Source organism: Hibiscus syriacus, unplaced genomic scaffold, assembly GCF_006381635.1.
Source record: "Hibiscus syriacus cultivar Baekdansim isolate YM2019G1 unplaced genomic scaffold, ASM638163v2 tig00111408_pilon, whole genome shotgun sequence".
NCBI lineage: Eukaryota > Viridiplantae > Streptophyta > Magnoliopsida > Malvales > Malvaceae > Hibiscus > Hibiscus syriacus.
Genome location: NW_024063085.1, coordinates 27,018 through 54,118, shown reverse-complemented (window position 1 = coordinate 54,118; position 27,101 = coordinate 27,018). Strand labels below are relative to the sequence as shown.

At 36.6% G+C, this 27,101-nt stretch overlaps 1 pseudogene; it reads right to left on the bottom strand.

Moving 5' to 3' along the window:
* Positions 1-166: 166 nt before the first annotated feature.
* Positions 167-25,852, bottom strand: LOC120162812 (annotated as a pseudogene).
* Positions 25,853-27,101: the final 1,249 nt, after the last annotated feature.

Genomic DNA, 27,101 nt, shown 5'->3' with positions numbered 1-27,101 from the left:
AGTAGAGGTATTTGGGGTTATCCTTTTCTTTCTCAGCACCGCCTGTGTTCCAACAATGCCCCGTTGTAGCCATATATAATCCTCACTCCACTTTTACATTTAATGGAATCATATTACAGGATATGGACAGGAATTAAACTGACCTTAACCATTTTGCACTCGAGAGGAGAGGAGAGGAGACGATATATTTGGGCACACAAGGACAGCACAAATCAAGTTGCCGATTGCAAAGACTAACCCATCAAAGCCAGATGCATCTTTATTCTTAACCATTATAATGATGGTGTTGGTTTTGGGGGTTCTGACCCTGGCCCTGGCCCTGCTGCTGTTGGGGCGATTGCAAGTGTAGTGGCTGTGTGTTGAAGTGCGCAAAGGGCTGGGAGTATAGAGAATTCATCAAACCCTGCAAATAGATAGGCCTTACACTCCCATTTATAATACAAAAAAGAACTTAACAATGTCATCAAAATGCATGGACCAAAACACAATGGTCAACCATGTCATAATGCCAAAGACTTCTATCCCAATGGCTCAAATCTAAAAGCATTAACTGGCAACTTTATAGTTACAAAAGGATTTTAAATCTTGCCTACCTGAGACTGAAGCTGGTTGGGATTAGCCACACCAAAGTGGCTCTGTGATGCATCGTCTTGTGAGGGGCCATTAAAGCCAGCCTGAGTGAACAGGCCTTGTGATCCATGATTCATGTTGTCCTGTAAAAACAGATTTTTGTTAAGAAGAAAAACTAGGAAAAAGATTAAGTAGTCGCAGCACAGCACTTTGAGCTACCTGAGTCATGAAATCATTATTCCCAGCACCGAAACGGGAGTATCCAGCTTGAGAATTCTGGTTTAGGAAGTTCCCTGGGAAGCCACTCTCTGTTCCTTGTGTAGCATAATCACCAGCATATCCACTCTGAAGCCAGCATGCAAACACATAAAAAAATGTTTCTTACGGTAAATACAGAAAATTACTAAATAAAGAGAAATGCTAGTGGAGAATTTATTCTAAATACCTTCAGGAAAACACATAATCAAACAACCCACATAATGAAACCAGAAGTCTAACACCAAAAGTATATTTCTTCTTCTATTTAAAGAAAAATACAAAGATGAGAGAAATAATCTAAATATCTCCTGTTAAAGAAACTTATGGACCTCAAAAGCTAACTTTTGAGGCGGAGAATTTAGTTGGATTTATAAACCACAAAGATAAAAGCAGCAAGCAATGCAAGACTTTTGACAATGATACCTCCTCTCGATACATCTGGCAAAATCAAACATAGAACAAGCAATCCAAAGGAACGTGCAAAGAACCTAGCTCAGATACAAAGAAACTCAAGCCTGACCTCAAAGCTAGGCATGCGGGGAATTTAACATCTTCAACACCACTTTAATGCCATAGGGTAGTTCCTAAGGAAACATCTGGCTATAGTATAGCTAGTGGTTCTACCTTTTTTTTTTCTATTTCCACTAATTTTAGACCATAGCATTGAGGTTTTTCAAGTGGGCAACAAGCTACTAAAGCAATCTCCAATAGAAAACCAAGCTAATACCTATAACTGATGTATGTCATACAGGATTGAGAAGATAATATTAATACAAAGAAAATAATAGAAGTAAACAGTCTCTACCTGCGTCGAAAAATCAGCAATGTTATAAGGAACATGTGAGCCTTGGCTTTTGAAGTCCTCACCCAAGAAGTCCTTTGGGATGTTCAAACAAACCAATTATAAGTTATCAAGAAAATCAATTGCAATTATGAAAGAAAATGGGAAGATTCATACAAAAATCTAATACCTGGGACATTCCTGCCATTGAAAATCCATCACGAATAGTTTGGCTTGGCCCTTGGACAGGCATCTATTTCAGATGACAAACATGCTCAGAATTCCATTATGTCAAAGAAAGGATTAAAAGTAAAAAAAAAAACCATAATAAAAGGGAAAGGATAAAGTACGGACATTGTTAACAAATCCAGGCTGAGACAATGGACCAACTACAGATGGCTGGTTGTTTGGGTTCTCCAGAGGAGGGAAGTTAAAAGGAGACCCAATAGTTCCAACATTTTGCTGTGTGCCTTGCTGGTGTGGGAGATGATGACCAATAGGAGCACTAGCATTACCACAACCAGCCCCAAAGCCTCTGCTTCCTGATTGAGGGACTTGTGGAACAGCTCCTATTGATCCATGAACAGATCCACGAGATGGAATAGCATACGGCTGAGAAGGAAAACCTGGAAATGGTGGAAGTGGAACCCAGGCATTGGCAACCTAGTAGGGTGCACTCCAGGCTTGTGTGTGCCATTGGATGGACCAGGAGGCATGTAAGTACCTACAGTTAGCAACATGAAAAGGCTCAAGTTATATTGTAAGCAGCTAGGACTCCTCAACATTAAAATCTCGGTAGCAAAGGCATATTCTAATTCTGTTGTGCATCTCAGTAAAAGAAATATCCCTTTCAGGTCTCCAATGTGATGATATAAATGGAAATAACTTAAAAAATCCAAGATGGCTCGGGAGCTTACCCCGAGCACGACTGCTGCTTCTATCAACATTTGAACTAGATGAAGCAGCAGCCCCAAAATTATCATTAAGTAAGATCCCAGGTCCACCACCAAACAATCTCCGTTCATTGTAGATCTATAAGAAACCAAACATTAATTGACATTTACATTATCCTCGACAATATTGAAAAATTAAATATCAATGGGTAGGCAAGAAGCAAAAGCTAAAGATATAAACAGATAACAGACACCATCTTTCTATTCCACATACAAAACTTTTTGGGCTTTTGGAATTGAACCATGCTCTGCTTTAAGTTATTGAGGGGTCCTTCAACCAGACACTCATGTTCCTGCAAATTTTAGCAGAAAAGATCAGTGACAAGAATAGCAAGATTCTCTCCAGCACAATTAGCATTAAACTGCCTTTACAATTTACATATTCTAGCAATAGCCTGGTTTGAAGAAAATAAAGAAGCTACCTTGTAATGTGTCAATAAACCATTCCATAGTTGTTGTTTGCTAAGAACTTTAGGGTTACCGAGAATCACAATACCATATCGAGCACGTGTTAGGGCAATGTTAAGCCTGCGAGGATCGTTTAGAAATCCAATACCCTAAAAGGCAGATAAAACAGTTAAACATGTTAGTTCTTTTCATGTTTAAAACATAAAGAGAGAAGGTTAAAATATAAGCATTAATACTAGAACAAACACCGTAACTGAAGGTTGCTCTATCAAACAAATTACAAACTTATGGACACTTAAGAAATTGAAAAATTAGTTATACGAAAGGCAGACTGATAATATTAAGTCAGTTTGAAAAAATCATTCAAGCACATGCTGCAAGTTTTAATTTCACATCTTGTATCTATATGTTAACTAACCTGATGTTCATTACTTCTCACACAGGACACAATGATGTAATCTTTTTCCCGTCCTTGAAATGAGTCAACACTTGCAACCTGATATAAAGCCCTTAAGTTAAAATAATAAATATTTGTATTATGACTAAATATCACAACAGAATTTATTCTGAAATCCACATAGTACCTCAATTTCCTTGTAAAGCTGCTGTCTCAAAGAACCATTTCTTGACATATAGTTCACAATATATGCCCTTTGTCCCTCATAAGGTGTTATGACCCCAATCTGAATGTATTGAAAATTTTGTTAAACTACAAGTTATAATAAAGCCCAATATTAATTTGAAAACAGGGGGAAAAAGTCCACAAAATCACCTGACTGGGAACAACACCACTCCTCAAGAATGTGGTAACTATCTTTTCAACATTTGCAGCCTCAGTTCGATTGAGATATGATGTTCCACTAGCACTAATCTCCTCTTGTCCCATCTAAAACAAAACTATTTAATTACAAAACATAACCATGAAATAAATAAAGAACTCGATTATTAGCAAGCAATGTATGTTCTTATCCACTAGAAGCTCAGGTTGACATATAAATAAGCGCAGGTTGACATTGTAATAATTGTATTGTCATTATTACAATGTTTAAAATATTCCAATACCTGTACAAAAAAAACATGGGACGGTTAGGCACAGGCCAAGGGAAATCAATGCCAGATGATTGCCTTTCATTGATTGTCACTCCATTTTGTAATGTGCCTTCATAGAAGCTGTTAGAAGGAAACTCTGACAAACACGGGTGCATACAGTATTGAACCTAAGTAGAACAGAGTACTGACCATCAGAAACCAACACGTTTTCTATTAGCGATCACAATGAAATGAAGGGCGAAACCAACAAACATACAAGGACATTACCTGCAACCTAATTGGTTTCACACCAAGTAAAACTAGACGCTCAAACAGAGACTGGGCTAGCCCAGCACGAGCTGCTTTCTTGCACATTATAACATGTCCAAGTTGGCAATGATCACCAACAAGGACAGCCTATAATAAAAATATATTGGTTAGAAGACCAAAAGAGAAAAAAAAGAAAAGCAAAAGAATCTATAGCTTGTTAAGTTTGATCATTCATTACCTGCTTCACTCCAAGAACCAAAGGAATGAGAAACTCAGGTTCTGTTGCCCGAGTAGACTCATCAATAAGTACCTAAATAAAGGCAGAACACTCGGTGCTTTTATTTTATTAGTGGTTATCAAATATTTACATATCTGATATTTTTCACCTGCCGGAAACTAAAATTAGAGAATCTAGGATCTCCAGCCCCAACACAAGTGCAACAAATGACATCAGCACTTTGGGATATTTCCCTCTCTGTTGCTCGTTTCAATGCTTTGTACTTTTTCTCATCACTGCTTGACAACTCACCTGTAAACTTATGATTAAAATAACAAGCAATTGGAGCATTTTAAAATTTTCAATTTGAGAAAAAAAAACACTCATATACACTGTTACTTTCCAAGTTAATTGAAGAGTTCCTTTTCATATCAGTATGAGCAGGTTATGTCCCTATAAGCTCTAACTATGAATATTTTCATCAGGGAAAAAAAGGATAAAGAAAAAAGCTATTAAGATTTTTCATCATTGAACAGAACAAGTATACCGACCTTGTTCATCTTTCAATTGTTGCAACTTGTGAAGTTCGCTCTTCTCAGATGTATCAAGATGACGGACCTAAATGCAGCAATTGCAAATATGAATGATGCTACTAAATAAAAACGCAGAAGAGCAACAAATGAACAATTCAACACCACAAACCTTATTAGTAACAAGTACGAATTAGCAGATAAATACAAGTCTAAGCCTTTGAGATATGTAACCATAATTTCCCAGAATAATATTGACTAATGTGTCCTATTAGTTAAACCTTCAAGATACTTGAGCATTTTTCCCTCGAAATATAGTATGACTACTGCATCATAAGATACATCTTTGAAGAAATAAACAATTAGCACAGCCACATGCAGACTGGAAAAGTTAAACTTCACTACCTTTAACCCAGTCGTGCTTATCATTTCAGCTAGCTGGTCAACAGCCACATTACTTGGAGCGCAGACCAGAACCTGATAAGAGAATGAAATATCATAAAAAAGACGGAACAAAATAAGAACTATATAAGAATATCACCAAAGTCCTTACCTGCCCCTGCCCCTGTTTGGCCATGTGATAGACAATGGCAGCAGAAGTCACAGTTTTTCCTGTGCCAGGGGGGCCTTGAATCAAGCTTATAGGCTTCTGAAGAACACTCTTGACTGCAAAAACCTTTCCAAGAAAGGAAGGTCAACACAACTTGATACAAAAAAAATGTTATTTAGAAAGAAAAAAAAAACATAAAGAAAATGGAAAAAAGGGGGGACATACTTGAGATACATTCAACTCCGGCAGACCAGGTGCACCAAAACGGCGAGGCAGTGTATTACGAACCATCTGAACTTCAACTTCATGGCGAAGAAGATGATGGTAAATATATCTGCAAGAAATTAACCAATTGATTTACTTGGAAGGGAATAACAATTCAAGTTCAACAAATTCATGACCTTTGAATTCAAGAACAAATTTTTGAATGCTAGACAGCTAAGTGAAATAAGAATGGCCATCTTTTGGCTAAATAAAGACAGAACAACAATGAAGACATGCATGCATCTTCCTGAACTGTACACTTTTTTTAGGTTAAAAACTTAATATCAGACAGAACTGTGTTTCAAACCATGCCTTACATACACCTGTTTTAAATTATGTATAAGAAACTAAACCAAGAAGGTTAGTAAACATAGACCCTCAAGAGTATCTAGTGACTAGTATATCGCAAATCAACCAGTAAACATATGGCAATATCTGACATAACAATCTAAAATAACCTTAGTTTTAAAAAGGCACAAGGCACACTGAGGCAAAGGGTCCTTGAAGCCTAGGCGCGAGGCGTAGGGTGAAGGCGTGCGCCTTTCATAGGCGGGGCACACTTTTATACTAAAAAATCTATAAATCAATTATAGATAAGAATTAGGATTTGAACCCTTCTATTTATAAAAACATGTAAATGAACGGAGGTTTGAGCTACTATTTGTAATAAAAAAAACTGTATATGCTAGAAGGGACCTTTTTATAAATGAACTCTTTAGGTTTGAGCTACTAGGAGGACCTTTTTATAAATAAATAAGTATAATAGTTGGGCTACAGGTTCGGGCTACTATTTGTAATAGGTTATAAAACCTAATATTAGGGTTAAAAGTTATGTTGGTTTTGGTTTTCCTGGGCCTTTTTCCAAATAAATATTATAGTTGGGCTATAGGTTTGGGGTACTATTTGTAATAGGTTATAAAAAAACTAATACTAGGGTTAAAAGATAGGTTGTATTTGGCTACCCTCTCCATCGTTTTTCACTTCCTCTCTAATATTCTTTTGTTTCCCTTTTGTTTCCTATTTATCTCTAATATTCTTCTCTCCGTCGTTCTTCCTTTATTTCTTCCTATTTCTCTCTTCCCACCACCCCCACGCCAAAAAGCTCCAAAAGCAAAAGAAGCACACGCCCGCTGTACTGTACTGCGCCTGTGCCTCCGGAGGTGATTTTTCCAGCTCCCGGTGCCTTAGGTGCGCCTGGGTGCACTTTTTAGAACTAAGAAAATAACAAGAAGCGAGTGCAAAGAAAACAACTAGAACCAACATACCCGCTAACACTTGTTTCATCAACTGCAAATGTTTTCATTGCCCCTTGCATCCGGTCAAAACTTGTACTCTTCCAGACAAAATCTACGCTGAACCCATGGTTCACATCAATGGGAACACCCTACACCACAACAAGCCCCAATTTTTAAGTACCTCCCAAAAGCCATCAACCAAGAAAACAAAGATACATCAGAATTACCTGACTAGCACAGAGCTCAAGCACAACCTCCTCTTGTGTTGTTAGCTTGATCTGAAACAACAAAAATATACATTATGAGTTTGTTCCTCAAAGGTGCACCAAATGCATAAACCTAAATGAGGAATACAACAAAAGCAGATTTTCTGTAAACAGTACATATAATCATTATCATGGGCTAAACTCTCGAGATAACGTTCTCAAACAAATTATTTCACGAGATAATGCTCTCCCAAGATTAATTGTTCAAATAGGGTGAAATCTACAGTGTTGGCCGTAGGTCGCCATGCCTTCCGGGGGACCTGCTACGTGACCAGCCATGCACATCCCCAAGCATAGGTCGCCATGCCCTCCGGGCGATCTTATGGTCTCCATGCACTCCTGGCGACCTTGTAGGTCGCCATGCACTCCCTCCTGCTCCTCGCGTGATTCCTCTTGCCCTCGGATGCCCTCGCATAGCTCGCTCGGATAGCCTCGGTCGGATGCCCTCGGTCAGATGCCCTCGAATGCCCAGCGTGTTGGAACGTGCATGGCACACACAATCTCTCTCATAGCTCGCCTGGAAGACATGGCGACCTAGTAGATGACATGGCGACCTACGGCCAACACTATAGATTTCACCCTATTTGAGCAATTAATCTTGGGATAGCATTATCTCGTGAAATAATTTGTTCGAGAACGTTATCTCGAGAGTTTAACCATCCATATGGAACACATCCATTAAACTGGCTAAACTCTCGAGATAACGTTCTCAAACAAATTATTTCACGAGATAATGTTCTCCCAAGATTAATTGTTCAAATAGGGTGAAATCTACAGTGTTGGCCGTAGGTCGCCATGCCTTCCGGGCGACCTACTACGTGGCCAGCCATGCACGTCCCCAAGCATATGTCACCATGCCCTCCGGGCGACCTTATAGGTCGCCATGCACTCCAAGCGACCTTGTAGGTCTCCATGCACTCCTGGCGACCTTGTAGGTCACCATGCATTCCCTCTTGCTCCTCGCGTGATTTCTCTTACCCTCGGATCCCCTCGCATAGCTCGCTCGGATAGCCTCGGTCGGATGCCCTCGGTCGGATGGCCTCGGATGCCCAGCGTGTTGGAACGTGCATGACACACGCAATCTCTCTCATAGCTCGCCGGGAAGACATGGCGACCTAGTAGATGGCATGGCGACCTACGACCAACACTGTAGATTTCACCCTATTTGAGCAATTAATCTTGGGAGAGCATTATCTCGTGAAATAATTTGTTCGAGAACGTTATCTCGAGAGTTTAGCCCATTATCATGCATGTCCATGCACACATCAGAACCAGAATTGAATGGTAAACTCATAAAGGACACATACCACATGCCCAACAGCTTGCCATGCTTGATGCGCAACATCTCCTGAATATCGCAGTCGCAACTCATCACCAGGCACCAGACACAGCTTATTGTCTTCCTACAGCACCACAACTTTTTCTATTAACTTAAAAAATAAAAAGAGGCCTTGTCATATAGGGGAAAGGGGAGTATAAACCAAGAACACGATTATTTATTAGAATAAATTCATAGAAAACAATTAACAGAACCACTACAGTAAAGCACCTTTGGATATAATGAGTGTGAATATCATGATACGTACTTTATCATAGTCAACTTCAAGCTTAATGAGTGGAGCAAAAACATTTTGATACTGCAAAGGAAACCATCAACATGATTTGTTCAGCTATTATTTCAGACTTTTCAATTACATCATGGAGGAGCAGGGTTTTAAAGAAGTAGTGGAAAGGAAAATTTCAAACATAAAGAGTAGGAAGAGGCTGAGCATTGATGTGTTACTTAGAGAAACAAAGGTAGAGATCAAAAATTGGTCTAATGAAAGCAGAATGCAATTGCACAGATTGATTGATAGCAAGGAGTGGTTAATCTCGAACCAAGAAGAACAATTACAACAAAGGAATTCTATGGTCTCTATGGTGGATGTTGCAAAAGAAAAAAGTGAATTATGGTCATTGTATAAAAAAGAAGAATTAATTTGGTTCCAAAAATCAAGGGCGAATTGGATTCAGGATGGAGATCGGAACTCAAGGTATTTTCATCAATGTGCTAAAAATAGAGGGAGGATCAATGCTCTTAATTCTTTGGATGTGAGTGGTAATTTGATTGAGGATCCGAAAAAGATAAAATCTGCCATTTTTTATTTTTTTAAGGATGCTTACAATGTCAATCCGACGGTTAAAGTTGAGAAGTTGGATTTGAATTTTAATAGGCTTTCGGAGGATCAAGTTGCACAATTAGAAAGAAATTTCTCAGAGGAGGAAATTCGGGAGGCAATAGAGTCTTCAGATAGTAACAAAGCTCCGGGTCCATATGGATTGAATATGAGATTCTTCAAAAAAATTCTACGATGGGAAGAAGTTTGGGAAATGTGTCAATCATTCTTTCATTACTCTAATTCCGAAGAAGTCGAATCCAGTTGGCATTGAAGATTATAGACCAATCAGTTTGGTAGGGGGATTATACAAAATTCTGTCAAAAGTTTTGTCAAGAAGGTTAAGGTTGTGCATATGAGGGTTGATTGGTCATTCTCAATTTGCTTTCATCCCGGGAAGACAGATTTGTGTCTGCTCTTTAATTGCTAATGAAGCCATCGATTTTTAGAGGAGAAAAAGAAGGGAAGATATCGTGTTCAAAGTGGACTTCAAGAGAGCTTACAATACTGTTGATTGGAATATTTTAATCCAAATCATGGAGTGTATGGGGTTTAGCCAAAGATAGAGGTCGTGGATATTAAATTATTTGAATACTTTTTTTATAGGAATAGATGTCTTATTAAAAACCTCCCTCTTAATTGGCTCTTGTGAAAGAGGCAATTAGCGGAATGAGGAAAAGAGTGCCTCATCATATTGATAATCCATAATTACATAAGATACAACTTACATAATAAACATCCCGAAATAAAATACAGAACAATACAACAATAAACTCTACACATCAACCAATCCTCTCCTTAGCTAGCTTGTCTGCTTCCCAATTATAGCTCATAGGAATCCAATTAACAATAATACCCCTAGCAGATACAAAGGCCCCAATTTCCTCAACCAAAAAACTAAAAAATGTTGGGCTAGAAAAAGGCATCATAATCCAATCCACAGCTTGTTTACAATCACTCTCAAGGGTTAGTCTTCCCTTCAATGCCCAATCCGATGAAAGAAATATATCAATTCCTTGTTTAATAGCTTTTAGCTTAGCAAACGTAGGAGGACCAGGTCCCACAGTTGTAGAGAAAGTGGTTAAAGTAGAGCAAATCGAATCTTTCAAAACTCCTCCAATTCCACCCTGCAGCCCATCACCTCTCACCGCTCTATCAACATTGAATTTAAAAAAATCATGAGGGGGCGGAGACCAACAATTAACCTTTTTCTTCTTCTTAGATAAATTAGTAAGGATTCTATCTGCAAGAGATGGATCCCCTATTAGTAAATCAGCCTGAATATTAGCATAAGGGAATTTGGCTAAAAACCATTTAGCTAGTCTAAAACTGGAAATGAAGAACAGAGATGAACTGTCAAATTTTCATTTTTCAAACACCACTGAATTCCTAGCTTTCCATAGAGACCATAAAACCACTCCGGGATAAACTTCCAAATGGTTGAATACTCCCTAAGATAAGACCAAGAACAAAGTAGGGAAGAAGGGTCTTGGGGAATAACTGAAGAAATATCCCAAAACCTTAAGAATCTATTCCATAGCTCCACTGCAGCTGAGCAAGAGATAAAAAGATGTTGAATTGTTTCCTCATAGTTATTACATAATGGACACAAAACATCTTCTAATTAACCCCTATTTTCTTTAATTCCACTCTAACAACCAATCTCCGATGAGTAATCTTCCACTGAAAAGTATCTCCATTTATGCAGGAAAGAGTCATTCTGCAGGACTTAACCGAAAACAAACTGTTACCTTTCCCCGACCACCCAAGGAAATCATCTACTGATTCAGACAGACATATATTATCAATCAAAAGCATTAAAGAAATCCACTGATCCAATTCCCAGTCACATAAATTCCTCCTTAACTGAATATTCCAAACCAACCATTATTTTCAAAGTAACCGAATTCCGCCACTTTTCTCCCTCTATTAGTCGATAGAGCAAATATCCTAGGAAATTGATTCTTTAAGGCAGAGCCATTGACCCAAACATCATTCCAAAATTCAATTGATCTACCATTCCCCACTTAAATCTTCAAATTGGACCTCAAGCACGATCTGGTCATTTTTCTCATAACTATTCACAATACCTCTCCATATCCATGAATCTAGAGGAGAAACGACTTTACATATTGATAAAGATAAATTACTAACATTATGTTTGCAACACAGTAATTTTTTCCACTGAGATTCTTTCTCATTTGCATACTTCCAAACCCATTTCCAAGCAAAACTCTGTTAACCAAACTCAAGTCCTAAGATTCCCTAGCCACCCTCGTCATAAGGTTGACACACCATACTCCAATTTACCCAATGAATCCATTTCTTGGCTATTCCTTCACCCCCAAAGGAATTTAGCCATTAAAGAATTAAGTTTCTAGTTTACCTTAAACGGTAATTTGAAAATAGAAAGGTAGAAAATAGGTAAGGAGAACAACACCAATTTTACCAACACTAATCTTCCAGCCATCGATAAAGAGAAAGCTTTCCAACATGCTAATATGTTGTAAACTTTCTGCAACACTGGCTCCCACAATAACTCTGAATTTTTTATTGCGCCTATTGGTAAACCGAGATAAGTCATAGGAAAAGAACCCACCCCACAACCTGCTTCGGATGCCCATTCTTTTACAATGTCCCCTTCCAAATTAACTCCAAACAACTTACTCTTAGACATATTAAGGTGGAGTCTTGATATTAAGCTAAACACCCTCAATACTCTCTTGATATTAAGAATTTGAGTTGGAGAGTCTCTGCAGAAAAGAATTAGATCATTTGCAAACTGTAAATGAGTCAATTTAAAAGGATTTTATTCCTTACCAATACTGAACCCTTCAAAAAGACCAAGATTAGCAGCCTTACACAATATTAAATTCAAGAGTTCCCCAACTATATTAAACAATAAAGGGGACAAACTACAGCATTGCCTCAACCCCTTAACCATCTGAAATTCTTCTGTTAGAGAACCATTAACAAGAACTGAGATTGAAGCAAAAGAAATACAATAATGAATCCAAGAAATATATTTCTCCCCAAAACCCATGACCTTCATTAATCTCAATATAATTGGCCATTCGACAGTGTCATAAGCTCTACGAAAATCAATTTTGAAGACAACTCATTTCATTTCTTTTTTCCTCCAAAAATCTATGGATTCATTGGCAATAAAAGCACAATCAAGCAGCTTCCTACCAAGGATAAAGGCAAACTGCGAGGGCTAATTAAACCTTTAATAACTGAAACCAGCCTTCTCGATAAGATTCTGGAGATAATTTTGTATAAGCTACCAACTAGGCTTATTGGTCTGTAGTCTTCAATACCTTCTGGATTAAGTTTCTTGGCAATCAATGTTATAAAAGCATGATTGACCCCATGCTCCCAACTCCTCCCTCTATGAAAATCATTCACAAACTTCATAAGGGGATCCTTTAGGTTAGGCCAGAATTTCTTAAAAAACCCATCCTGAAACCATCTAGACCCGGGGCTTTAGAACTGTCCGAATGGAAAACTGCTTCCCACACTTTATGTTCTAAAAATATAACCTCCATACCACTCTTCTGCTCCTCTGTTAATTTCAAGAAATTAAAATTGATTTCTTCCACCTCTAACGTAGCTTTAGAGTTGTAATTCTCCTTAAAATAGTCAAGGACAAAGGCTTTCAACTGATCCAGGTATAAAATTTCTTCATCAGCGACTTTCAATGCCGCAATAGAATTCATTCTATTTCTATTAATTATTGTTAAGTGAAAAAACTTCGTGTTCCATCCCCCTCCTTGATCCACTTCAATCTTGATCTCTGTAACCAAATACTCTCTTCTCTGCTGTGCAACTTCCACTATTCATTCCTGTACAGTATCAACATATCCCGTTCTTGATTTGAAATTCCACCATTTTGTAACTTCAATTCCAGACCATTTATCTTACCTTCTAATTCTAAAATCTCTTCAGAGATCCCCATTAGATTCCTGTTGGGCCACTTCCTGATCTACTGTTTTGTTCCTCAAAGTAAAGAAAACAGTCCCCTTCAATCATTATCCTTCCTTAGGTTTGACATAGAATTTTCAACCAACCCAACAAACCCATCTTCCTCTAACAAGTAATTAAAAATCTAAAAGGCTTAGGTCCTCAATTCTTGTTTTCTTCTACTAACACTACCGGATTATGATCCGAAAGGGATTTTGGTAGCATTTTTTGGATCACATTTGGAAATTTGTTTAGGAAAGAACTACTAATTATAAACCGATCAAGCCCTACCCAAGTGGGAGAATCTCTGTTGTTTCACCAAGTAAATCTTCCTCCAACTAACGGAAAATCCATAAGATTAAAGTGTTGAACAAAGGATCTAAACAAATCCATGGAATGCCAATTTTGCGATACTCCACATTTCTCATTCGGATCCAAATATGCATTAAAATCCCCTATGAAAACTGGCAGATTTAGACATTGAACAAAGCACAACAGCTCCCTGAAAAATTCCTCTTTATCCGCTTCTACTGATGGACCATAGATATTTATTATAACACAATCAAAATTAAGCAATTTGAACTTCCCTGACAATACCATGAATCTGTTCTGATTATGTTCTGCTCTAACCTCAAAAAAGTTTCCATTCCATATAAATATATGTCCACCTACATAACCATCGACAAAATTAAAGCTACCACCTTTCAAAAAGTTACCCCATAACGTCCTTCATAGACCAGAATGACAAACATTCAGCTTTGTCTCCTATAGTAATAGAATAACCGGCTTCTCTCTATTAACAAGTCTGGCCACTTCTCTGATTTTTTCTCTTCTTCCAAGACCCTTAACATTCCATATAATTATTTTAATCTTAGACATTAGAAATAAATATCATGAACACCAAAACAAACAAAAAACGATCATGATCCCCTTGAAGATCCCTTTATCTCCATCTTAAATATCTCCTCCTCTAATAGCTATTTCCCCCTTTAAAGGTAATCCCCAACAAGTCACAGACCTCTCTAGTAGCAACAGCTTCATTCCTAGCTTTAACATAAGATTGAGAAGACTGTGATGACTCCCTAACTTGTTCCAACGAATCCCTTACCATGCTTCTAACAACCCTTCTATAGACTCTATCAAAAAAACTAATAGCCACTTCACTATCCAAGCACACACTTCCTGACGATGTGGAGCAATTCTCAGCATTCTATGATTATTAAGACTTTTTGATCGAGAAATACACTTAACCTGATTGTTAGTTTTAACCAGATGATTTTCCTTTTCTATAATCTGACCCTCCCTAATGAGTCATGAAGTACTTCCCTCTTGATTCACATAATTCCTAATCCTTACACTCAAACTTGAGAAGCTTCCCTCATTATGACTACACTGATTATCCTCCATAACCTTCATCTTCTTTAATCCATCCAATTGATCATCTGACAATTTGCCTCTCTCTGCATTCTTATGAATCTGAAAACTACATACATGATCCCCATCCATACTTTTCGGGCCAACAGACTGAACTTTCTCCATTTCAACACCATGTTCACTTAGAACCACTTCCATCTCCCCCTGTGTATTATCCTTGACCACCCCAACCTCCCCCTCGTCAGCAGCATGCATAGAGTTTTCAAAGAAGAGATTGGGCTGTAAAATAAACTTTTCCCCAACCCATTTTAAATTATATGCCAGCCCACTAGGAATCAATTTCTTAATTGGTGAAACAGCTATCTCATTATCCTCTGATTGAACAAAGTCAACCCGGTCACTTGAATCCCTCAATCCCAGGCCCACATGATTCCCATATGGTTAGTCCTATTTTCCAAGAAACCTGATATCCCACAATTAGAGTTATCTATTTTTGACTTACTCGATGGGACTTGTCCCCCACAGACACCATTCACTCCACTGTTCTGCGCATTATTAAGCCAATAGATGACTTTAAGCCTACCATTGTCTGAGAACTCTTCCCCATCTTCTACCAAAGTAGGACATCTACCAACCCCTCCACAGACAAGACATATCCACTATTCTGTTTTTTTGAAATTTTCTCCACCATCTTCCTCCCCGCTTCTTCTGGTTTATTCAAAACAGAACCCAGTGAAATCTTAACTTTGAAAGATTGCATAAGAGCCAATCGTCACCGTATCAGGGACATAATAAGGACTTTCCACCCTAAGCAGAACTTTCGCCGACGACAGGTCCGATCTGGTCACTGATTCCTCATTAAAACATAAAAACTCACCCCACCTCCCAGAAAGTTTTTTCATGAATGACTCATTCCAACATAATAGAGACAATCCATATAACTCTATATGAAAAAGGGCCACCGAACTCCATCCCTGTTCAACACTGGTGCCAACCAGTCTAAACATAAAAACTCTCTTTCTTCTTATTCATCTATACATGAGCGAACTCCTCAACCGAATTAAAAGTAATTATGCACGCATTCCATACGTAGCCCCATCTCACTACCTGAACTTCCACCCCCTCCATCTCCAAAGCTTTCTTTAACGAAACGTGGTCAAAAGAAGGTTTCATTATCCCTGTTAAAAATCGTTTCACCCATTCCGAGTTGTCTGTTGGAATATGCATCTCCCAAATGTTTCTCACACCAAGAGCATTCTGCTTGTTACCCTCCAAGTTAACTCCTGAGATTGATTATCTTCTCGTATTAAATTCAGAATTTACAACATCCTTATATGATCAACCATCTTCTTATCCTTCTGATATTTAGCAACCCCTACAGAGATTCTCCTCCCATCGAACCACTTCCCATTCACAAGATAGATTGATTTCTTCCTACTTTCCTTATCAGCAAATTGGACAAAAGCAAACGTCGAGGACTTATATTTTGATTTCTCTAAAATCGTGGAATGAAAATTCTCAGAATCTGACCATAAGGACTAAAATAATCCCTTAACACGCGTCTTGAAACCCTCTTACTAAGATTATCAATGAACACAATCCATTCCTCAACGGAAGCAATGGACTTTTTCAACTTTTCTCTAAATCTCTCTCTACCTATCACACTCATTCTCTCTCTTCAATTTCAGTTCTTGTTAATGGTTCTCCTACTAAAAGTTTCAAAACATCTAGGGGCTGATACAAGGCTGTTCTTTATCCCCGCTTCTGTTTAATTTAGTGGGTGAATTTCTGAATCTGTTGATGTCTAAAGCAGCAGTGTTGGGGCTGTTTGATGGTTTTCAGATATGATGTGATAATTCTTTAGCAATGTTGTCTCATTTACAATTTGCTGATGATTTGATTATTTTTTGGAAAGCTTCTAAAGGACAGTTGGAAAATTTGAAGAGGGTTTTGGTTATATTTGAGATGTGTACAGGGCTACAATTAAATCTATTGAAGAGGGATTTTTTGTATTAATTTACAAGATCAGATTGTTGGGGAGTGGGGCAGATTCTATTGGTTGATTACGAGACTCTTTTCCGACGAATATCTAGGGTTACCATTGGGAGCAAGGAGAAATTCTATTCAACTATAGGAACCGATTGTGAATAAGTTCTATAAGAAATTGGCAGGCTGGAAATTAAGTTCATTATTCATTGCAGGAAGGACAGTCTTGATAAAATCAGTCCTGAATGCACTTCCTAATTATTATATGTTTCTTTTCAAAATGCAGTGGTTGTTAGAAAGAAACTGGAATCTATTATGGCCAACTTCTTGTGGGGTTCATCGACAGAGAAGAAACGGTTTTATTGGGTTAATTGGAATATTGTTTATAAAAATAAAGAGTTTGAGGGGTTGGGAATTTCAGATCTAAAGCTACAGAATAGGGCTTTATTGGGCAAATGGGTTTGGAAGTTTTGTAGTGAGAAGGATTCTTGGTGGAAGACAATGATATGTTCTAAGTATAATGTGGATAGGAGTTCTATTGTTTTAGATGATAATTTACCCTCCAATGTGTCTTGGATTTGGAAAGGTGTTTTAAATAACTATCGGTCTAATGACACATTTGGATTATGCTTTCAAAATCATCTAGTGCTTCAGGTGGGAAAAGGAGATTCAATTAGGTTTTGGCATGACTCATGGATTAGTAACTATTCCTTGAAGACTCTTTTTCCAAGGATTTTTGCTCTGTTAGTTAATAAGGAAAGGTTTGTGGCTGATTTTGGGTATATATCTAATGGGGAGTGGGTGTGGGATTTACAACTTAGGAGGAATTTAATGGATAGTGAATTTGAACATTGGACGGAAATGATGGTATTGTTGGATAATTTTCGTCCTGTTTTGAAGGGTGAAGACTGTTATGCTTGGAAAGGTAGTGGGGATGGTGTGTTCTCAGTTCAATCTTGCTCTAGAATAATTTCAAGTTTATCAGACTCAGATAATTCATGGCTGGAGATTGTGTGGAAGGGTTTAGTTCCACCAAAAGTGGAGATATTTCTTTGGCAAATTATTCATCAGAAGTTGGCTGACAAAACGGTTTTATTGAGCAAAGGAGTCAAAGGTATTGATAACCTACTTTGTGTGTTCTGTGGAGTGGAACAAGAATTGATCAGTCACTTATTCTTTTCTTGCGACCAGGTTTAGGAGATTTGGGTCAAACTCCGACGATTGTGGAAAGTTTTATCAGTACTTCCTAATAATCCGAAAGGCTTATTGCTTTCTTGGTTGCAATTAAGACCTAACTCGGTTATTTGACAATTTTTTCCAGGAGTTGTTTTGTGGTCTGTCTGGTTGTGCATGAATCAGATAGTGTTTGAGATTTTTTTTGTGAGGTTTAGGGTGGAGTCATAGTTCTTGGCTAAATACAAGGACTTTTCTATTCAGGTGGACAGCCTTGTGTGAGACCTTACTTTGGCAGATATGCATCAGTCCCCCTCTAACTTTCGATTGTCAAAATTAAAATGGTGCACTCCTCCTTCGGGTTATTTTAAGATGAATGTTGATGGGGTTGTTACTTATGATTGGAGAAGAAGTGGTATTGGTGGAGTCCTTAAGGATGCTGATAATAAGAAGCTGGTTTTCTTCTCTAAAGCGATAAGACCTTGTTCTCCTATTCTTACTGAGATTTTTGCGATCAAAGCAGGGTTAGAAGAGTTTTTTGATTCAGTTTGGAGGGATAAAGGAATTTTGATATTAGAAAGTGACTCGTTTCTTGCTGTGAAGTGGATCAACAGCTGGATATTTCCCCGGTACACCATGTTGATTTGATTACAGAAATTCAGAAGACAGTTGTGTAATCTAATGTTATTATTAAGCATATCAGCAGATGTATTAATGAGGAAGCTGATCATTTAACTAAATCAGGAATTGGTTAGTGAGTGAGGAGGTGGTTGTAATGAGTTGTGGTTGTGGTGTTTTGGTTTTGTTTGTTTTTGTATGCTTGGTAATCTTATGTAATTATGGGTTATTAATATATTGAGATACTCTTTTCCTCCTTCCGCTAGTTGTCTCTTCATAAGAGGCAACTATAAGGGAGGTTTTTAATGAGACCTTTTATTCCTATAAAAAATGATTTGTAAACCACATTATATATGATATAATTTCTTTTAAAAATAATGGAATGCCAAATATTGCAATTCTTGTGAGTGTGAGAACCTGATAAGCATCTTCATACTTTAATGCCACGGGCTGAGGTTCATCATCTACACCAGGCTTCTCAAGATCTTCAAGAGAGGCATCAGGATTTGTCTTCCAAAGCTCTTCTACCTTGTTTATTTGTTGTGCACTTATTTGGCGTGCCCTTAACTGTTCTAGTTCAGATGGAATCTGTGGAAATGAAATGTATCAATATGCCCTCAAACCAATAGGTCATTTTCACGTGATAGAGGAAAAGCCAACCTTAACCAGCCACTGCAAAAAGCACCTATCATCGATAAGGAGACCGCTGACTCAAATCCCAATTCATGTCCTTCAAAGCATTGACATTCAAACAAGGTTCTCTACAAAGAAGAACGATTATCTGTCTTAGCAGATATAAAACCAAGAAGGAAAACATTTCTGCACCCACAGTTGTAGCATTCAAGAATTGTTTCTCCCAAAGGACTATCCTTATGAAGGCAGACTTCCTTGTGTTTAGACCGTACCTAAACGGAACAGAGAACAAACCCAATAATCAATAGCATCCAATGACTATAAATACTGGTTTATCCAGTACCCTTGTTAATACTCAATTCATTAATCCCATTAAAAAACACACACATAGTAAAAGAAACTCAGATGATGTTTAACTAATTAAAATTATGGCAAAAGGACAACTAAAAGGAACTTCGTCAAACAGAACAAGACATGGCTACATGAAACTACATTCCTAGGGTGGCTCGACTGACAAGGTATATGTTGAAAACTTAGTCACAAACATTCAATTTAGTCCCAATTGTGTTAATCCCATTTTCTTACAGCATCATTAGTATATAGCAAGCAGCAAACGATTGTTTCTCTGTTCACATAAAAGTAAACTACTAGATTGCAATTTATGTTATCAGTTCTTTTGGGTTCATTAATACAAGATAAGAAAATAGAAAACAAACATGGATGGCACCCCCAAAACCAATAGATGGAACCAAACCTGCACACTATGATAGGCTACCAAGCTACAAGAAGATAAGATGCTTAAGTATAAAACAAAGCAAGGTGTGCTTAACATTCTCCACAATCAACAGTGATCATGTATGTAGAACGGGGATGGCAACTTAGTGCCGTACCAAGTACCCGATACATCCCCAACATGGGTATGAAACAGGTACAACTTAGGTACATACCGGAGACATCCCATATTTAAGGGGTAAGGCTGAAATTAATTGGATACGTAGGAGAGATTTTCGGAGACATATCGGAGACAATATTTGATCTTCACGCACATGACCTAGATTATTTTTAAGATTTAAATAATAAAAAAAGATACAGATGAATTAGGATATGATTTTATTTTTTAATTAGGAATTAATTTCTTACAAAAAGTATTCTTTGGATCCGAAAAGTTGGTTGACTAACTTTGACGCTGAAATTCCATTGCTTCAATCTTTGGCTTTCAAAGTGATTGGACTACCTACTTCATAATCTTGTTGTGCCGAAGATTGGAGTATTTATTCCTTCGTCCACTCACTTAGGAGGAATAAGTTAAATCCAAGTTGTGCCGAAGATTTGATTTACATCCGCTACAATCTCTGTCTTTTATCAAAGAATTCTAATTACAATAAATTTTAATTAATATTTATAACCTTTTTATGTCTTTTAAATTTTAAAATTTATTGTATATTAACCATACCTTGCCGTACCCGTATCCTATAATTTTAGAAATTGATGCTTCTCGTCCCCGTATCCGTCACCATATTTGTCCTCATACCCGTATTCAGTGTAACATAGGGGTCATCGGCATGTGCAAAGTAAATTATACAAAACTGGTTCGGATACCCAAGGAAAATACTAATCAGTTAAAATTTCAACATGAACAAAAGAACATATAGTGATATCTAGACTTGGGCCTAACTTCTGTTAGCCTTCTACTATCCCTTTCTTTCAAAAACTATCAACTCAGATTACACAATTTTGTACTTTCCATACTTGAACATGAACTTATATGAGAAGAGATTTTTAGTAATGTCTGACATCAAATTATCTTATATGCAAACTCCATTTAAGGTGAAAAAAAAAACAGTTTCTGTATGCATCATCCTTAGGAGTGTAGTACTAGATGTAATACTTTCCTAACAATCTCAAAGGAAATGAGGTACAAAATTGCTTTCAATCTGAATCCAAAAAAATTCTCTTATTTTGATTTCAGAATAGCCTACAAGAGGAAGGCACTGAATGATGCCGTACTTTTATGTGGTTGTTCACAGTACATTTGATTAAGAAGCTTTCATTTCATAATCGATGTAATAGTATTAGCATAATTACCTATTAAAAACTTTCAAAACTGCATCTATAAACCTAGTAAGAAAATGTAACCGTTTGAAAAGTACCATAAACAATTCTATGAAGTGTGAATCATATATTTTCTCAATATACAAGCACATTTTTTAAGCTCCATGAAGATACTAATTTTTTTTCATCCATTTTTTTTCATCCAGTTACACGACCCAATTACAAACAGATCCAGACCTAATCCCGAAGCCCAGTTCTGGCCTAATAGTAGAACCTTAAACCCAATTAGGGTTTCATCTCAGATCCCAGCCGCTAGTCAATTTCAGCCGTTGGATTTGAGAGATCCAAGCCCCAGGGTTTCCTAACCCTATGCTATCATCTCGCGTCACCGCTTGGATTGGAGACAAGCCAGCCGTCGCTTCATTGCCAAGTGGTCCAACGTCCCACTACCGACGCCTTCACTGTCATTGCCGACACTCCTTTGCCACGCTACACTCGAAGAAGCCTCTATAAGAGCCAGATGCCCCCACACGTCGTAGCTATGGGGTGAGTCACCACATAGCTCGGTGACTCACCAAAAATCGCTCTATTACCTGGTCCGACGAGAGCCTTGTGGTGGCCTATAAGGCCATCACCAAACATGCAAAATAAAGAAAAGGGGAAGAGAACAGAAATGGGACCACGACAGCAAACAAGGATGAACACAACGATAGCAACACCACGAACAAAACACAAACAATCAACAATCAAAAGGAAGAGAAGAGATCGAGAAAACTTACCCTCGTCGGAGCCTCCACACGCTGTTGAAGAATCGAAACGGTGAAGGTAAAATTTTTAGATCTACAACAATCTAAAGGGTTTTAGGCTAAAATAGTTTTCGATTTAGGTATAGAAAAATAGAGGCTTCAATTTGGGGATTCAGCCACCGAATGCGGTGGCCCGCGGCGAAATTGGCGGTGGCAGACGGCTGCCGACTGGTGGTCGGCCTTCCTCCGGTTGGAGGAATTTTGAGAGAGACAAGAGAAAAATTTCTCTCTCGTTTTTAGAGAGAGAGTAAAAAAAAAGAAAAATGAAGAAGATGGCCCATAGGGTCGGTCATTTGAGGGTTATATATCCTCTCCCAAACGACGTCGTTTTGGGAGAGGGTGTTTCTGTAATTTCTATTATGGGTAAATCCTTTCTGCCATACCTGAAGTTTTATAACTTTACAAATTGGTCACTAAATTCAATTTCTAATTATTCCAATTCGGTCTTATAATTTTATTTTATTTATAATTTAATCCTTACAGTATATTTACATATTAAATTACTATTATTATAATATTATTATTATTATTATTTATTAATATTATTACAAACAGGCCCAGTTACACGACGCAATTACAAACAGATCCAGACCCAATCTCGGAGCCCATTTCTGGCCTAATAGTAGAACCTAAACCAAATTAGGGTTTCATCTCAGATCCCAACCGCCAGCCAATCTCAGCCGTTGGATTTGAGAGATCCAACGGTCTACAGGATACCAGCATGAAGCCCTAGGGTTTCCTAACCCTAGGCTATCATCTTGCGCTGCCGCTTGGATTGGAGAGAAGCCAGCCGTCGCTTCATTGCCAAGTGGTCCAACGTCCCACTGCCGATGCCTCCACCACCATTGCTAACACTCCTTTTCCACGCTACACTCGAAGAAGCCTCTAGAAGAGCCAGCTGCCCCCCACACGTCGTAGCTATAGGGTGAGTCACCACATAGCTCGGTGACTCACCAAAAACCGCTCTATTATTCGGTCCGACGAGAGCCTTGTGGTGGCCTATAAGGCCACCACCGAACCTGTAAAATAAAGAAAAGGGGAAGAGAACAGAAACGAGACCACGACAACAAGCAAGGACGAACACAACGACAACAACACCACGAATGAAACACAAACAATCAACAATCAAAAGGAAAATAAGAGATCGAGAAAACTTACCCTCGTCGGAGCCTCCACACACTGTTGAAGAACCGAAATGGTGAAGGTAAAATTTTTAGATCTACAACGATCTAAAGGGTTTTAGGCTAAAATAGTTTTCGATTTAGGTATAGAAAAATAGAGGCTTCGTTTGAGGAGGGTTTTGTAATTTTCGGCCACTGGATGCGGTGGTCGGTGGCGGAATTGGCGGTGGTAGACGGCTGCCGACCGGTGGTCGGCCTTCTTCCGGTTGGAGGAATTTAGAGAGAGACAAGAGAAAATTTTCTCTCGTTTTTAGAGAGAGAGTAAAACAAAAGAAAAATGAAGAAGATGACCCATAGGGCCGGTTATTTGAGGGTTATATACCCTCTCCCAAATGATGTCGTTTTGGGGGAGGGTGTTTCTGTAATTTCTATTATAGGTAAATCCTTTCCGCCATACCTGCAGTTTTGCACCTTTACAAATTGGTCACTAAATTCAATTTCTAATTATTCCAATTCGATCTTATAATTTTATTTAATTTATAATTTAGTCCTTACAGTATATTAACATATTTAGTGTAAAATACCATATTTAGTCCCTTAAGCTTTAATAATTGTTATTTTAATCATTAATTAATTAATTAAGGGCAAATTACACTTTTAGCACTTAAATATATGACATTTCGAATTAGATCTTTTTAATTCGGCCTCTTAATTTATTTATTTTATAATTTAGTAACTGGCTTACTTATATATAATTTTAGGTAAAATAACCGAAATAACCATTATAATTTTGTTAAATAATATTTTAGTCTCGAACAGCATGTTTTAATTTGATGTCCAAATTTTATATTATGTTTATTTTAGTCATTAAATTAAAAATAAGGTAAAATAGCATGTTTAGTCCCTGAAATTTTAAATGATTAATTATAAATTAGGTAATAATTAATTTTTAAATAATTAACTAGGTAATAATATGTTATAAATTAATAATTAAGTTTAATACTTTCATTTATTGTTAGATACAAGTTTTATCATTTTTTTATTATAGTTTTAATTTTATTTATTTTAGTCATTGTTTATTTATATTTTAAATTTATATGTTTATATATTTAATTATTATTGTTATTATTATGTATTCATATAAACATATATAATAAATAATATTTATTTACTTATTTTTTAAAATAAAAATCATATTTATAAATTTAATTTTATATAAATTATTTTTAAGAAAAATAATCATATTTTAATATTTATTTATTTTTTAATATTAAGAAATAGGTTGTCTTAAAGCACCTAGAAGTCCTTTTATGATATTCTTAAATAAATAAATATCTTATTTTTATAAATTATATATATTAATTTATTTTAATTATTTTTAGAGAAATATTTTATTATTATTTATTTATTTATTAATATTAAAAAATGGGTTGTCTTAAAGCACCTAGAAGTTATTTTCTGATATTTCTAAGTAAATAAATATTTTATTTATAAAAATAAAAAAAACTATTAATATATTTTCTTAAAATTATATTAATAAATTTGAAATAACATGATTATGAATTAAATATATTTTTGAATTTTTAAATTTTCAATAATAGAGACAATTTATAATTAATTAGTACTAATTTTGGGCGTTATAGGTATGGTTGGGCATTTAAACCCGATCCGATCCGATTGGGTCAGATTTTTCTAAAAAAATTCGTGTTCGGGTCGGGTTTGGGTTTAAGGTGAAAAAAATCCGACCCGACCAGAAAAAATATATAATTTTACCCTATATATTTATGGATAATTACAATAATATATCTCTATATATAATTTTTTCCAATTAAATACTATTTTTATTGAATAAAAATAATTTTTTTATTATTTCGGGTCGGGTTTCTATGTCATATATTCGGGTCGGATCGGGTGAAACCTTGTTTTGGTCGGATCGGATCTTGGGTAGAGGCTCTCTTGTTCTCAGGTCGGATCAAGTAGATCAAAAACCCGATCTAACCTGACCTATGTTCATCCCTAGTTATAGGTACTAATCATTCTCTAAACATAAACCACGAATGAACGTTACAGCGAACAACGCAAGCCGGATTTGAAACCCCACAATACCTACAAGCGTGCTCGGCGAAATCCCCTTTTCCGTAGTCATACCCACCATCCTCGTCCCCAACCGTCTCCTCAAAATTCAATCCACTAATCCCCGTCGCCAACGCATCAACCGCGGCCACACTATTGCTAATAGTATTGCTATAGCTGTTGTTATTGCTCGTTGACGCACGGCCAGCTCCTTTCGAAGCGCTAGAAGGAGAGGAGGAAGCGACAGTGTCCGAGTGGTGGTCGGAGCCGGATCGCTCGGCGGAGTGTGCGTCGGAGGGTGTTGGCCAGGAAAGAATCAGGTCGCGGAAGTCCGTGTATTCAAAATCGGACTCATCTTGGGTGTTAAATTCGAGGAAGGTGTAAGCATCGGTGGCCGGATCAGGTTGCGAGGCCGTCTCGAATTGAGAATCCATAGAGGAAATTTTTCAATGCCGAAGGTTATCGTGAAGATTAAGATTAGGGTTTTTGATGTTGTTTCTGAGTTATGGTTAGGGTTTAGTTAAGAAAAAAAATTAAAAAATAGCAAAATCCAACTGAAAGAAAGAAACAGGTGAAACCTTATATATAGTTTGGAGTCATAAGTTACATTTCAGTTCACTCGACACTAACATCAATTTCATCATTAGATCATTTAATTATTTAAATAATATCAATCAATTCACTTGACATTAACATCTAACAAAAATGTTTATATAATAATTAATAAAATTTATATAATTACACATTTTATTCTCAGTATTTACAATTTCTATTAATTTGATTCTTATCTCAATTTAATTCAATAAATTACATATTTTAAACTACACGTCTAATAAAAATTAATTAAAAAATTATTTTTATTTTTTATTAGATAAATTAAAAAGATTTAATTTAAAATTATATATATAATCATTGAATTATAAATTTGTAAAAAAAATATAAAAGATTTTATTTTATTTTTTTAATCTTGTATTAACTAGAGTATAACAAATATATACAATGTATCCAATTATTAACCAAATATAAGATTTGTTTTGCAATACCTGATACCTTATTTATATTTGTAGCAGTATGTCACTATATAAAAGTTCTTACGTCAACTCACATGGAAACGACTAAAAGGACTTTTCATTTTCTAAAAGATACTATTGATTTTAGGCTATTTTACACATTTTTTTATGAATTTCAGTTCATAAGATTTTGTGATAGGGATTTTATCAGAGACATTAATGATAGAAAAAATTCATTTGAATTTATATTTTTCTTGGGATATTGTTGCATCTCTTACTGTTAAGAAAAAAAAATCATTGGGACTCTTTCCACACGTGATATTAAATATGTGACAACTTTTTGTACTTATCATTTCATTTGATTTAAAAACTAGTGAAATAACTTCACTTGCCACAAGAAGGACCTACTAAAATTTGCAATGATAACAAGCCTACACAAACACTTACAAAGAATCCATTATTCCATTATCGAAGCAATCATATTGACATCATATAACATTTTATTAGAGAACATATTGTCAAAAAGGAAGTGGAGCTTAGGTTTGTATAGAAACCAAGAACAAATTGTGGATATTTTTATGAAACTTCTCAAATCTTAAGATTTTAGAAGAATATGCGAATTCTTGGGGTGACGAAGAAATGTTCAAATTAAGGGGTCGCTAAATATTATAATTTAAATATAATATTCTATAAATAAGTGTATCTTTTTGTCAATCTATTATAATAAATGTATGTATTCATCATGAATGAATATGCCTAATCATGAAAATTAGATGTGATCGTGTATGATGAAAAGATGTAAAGA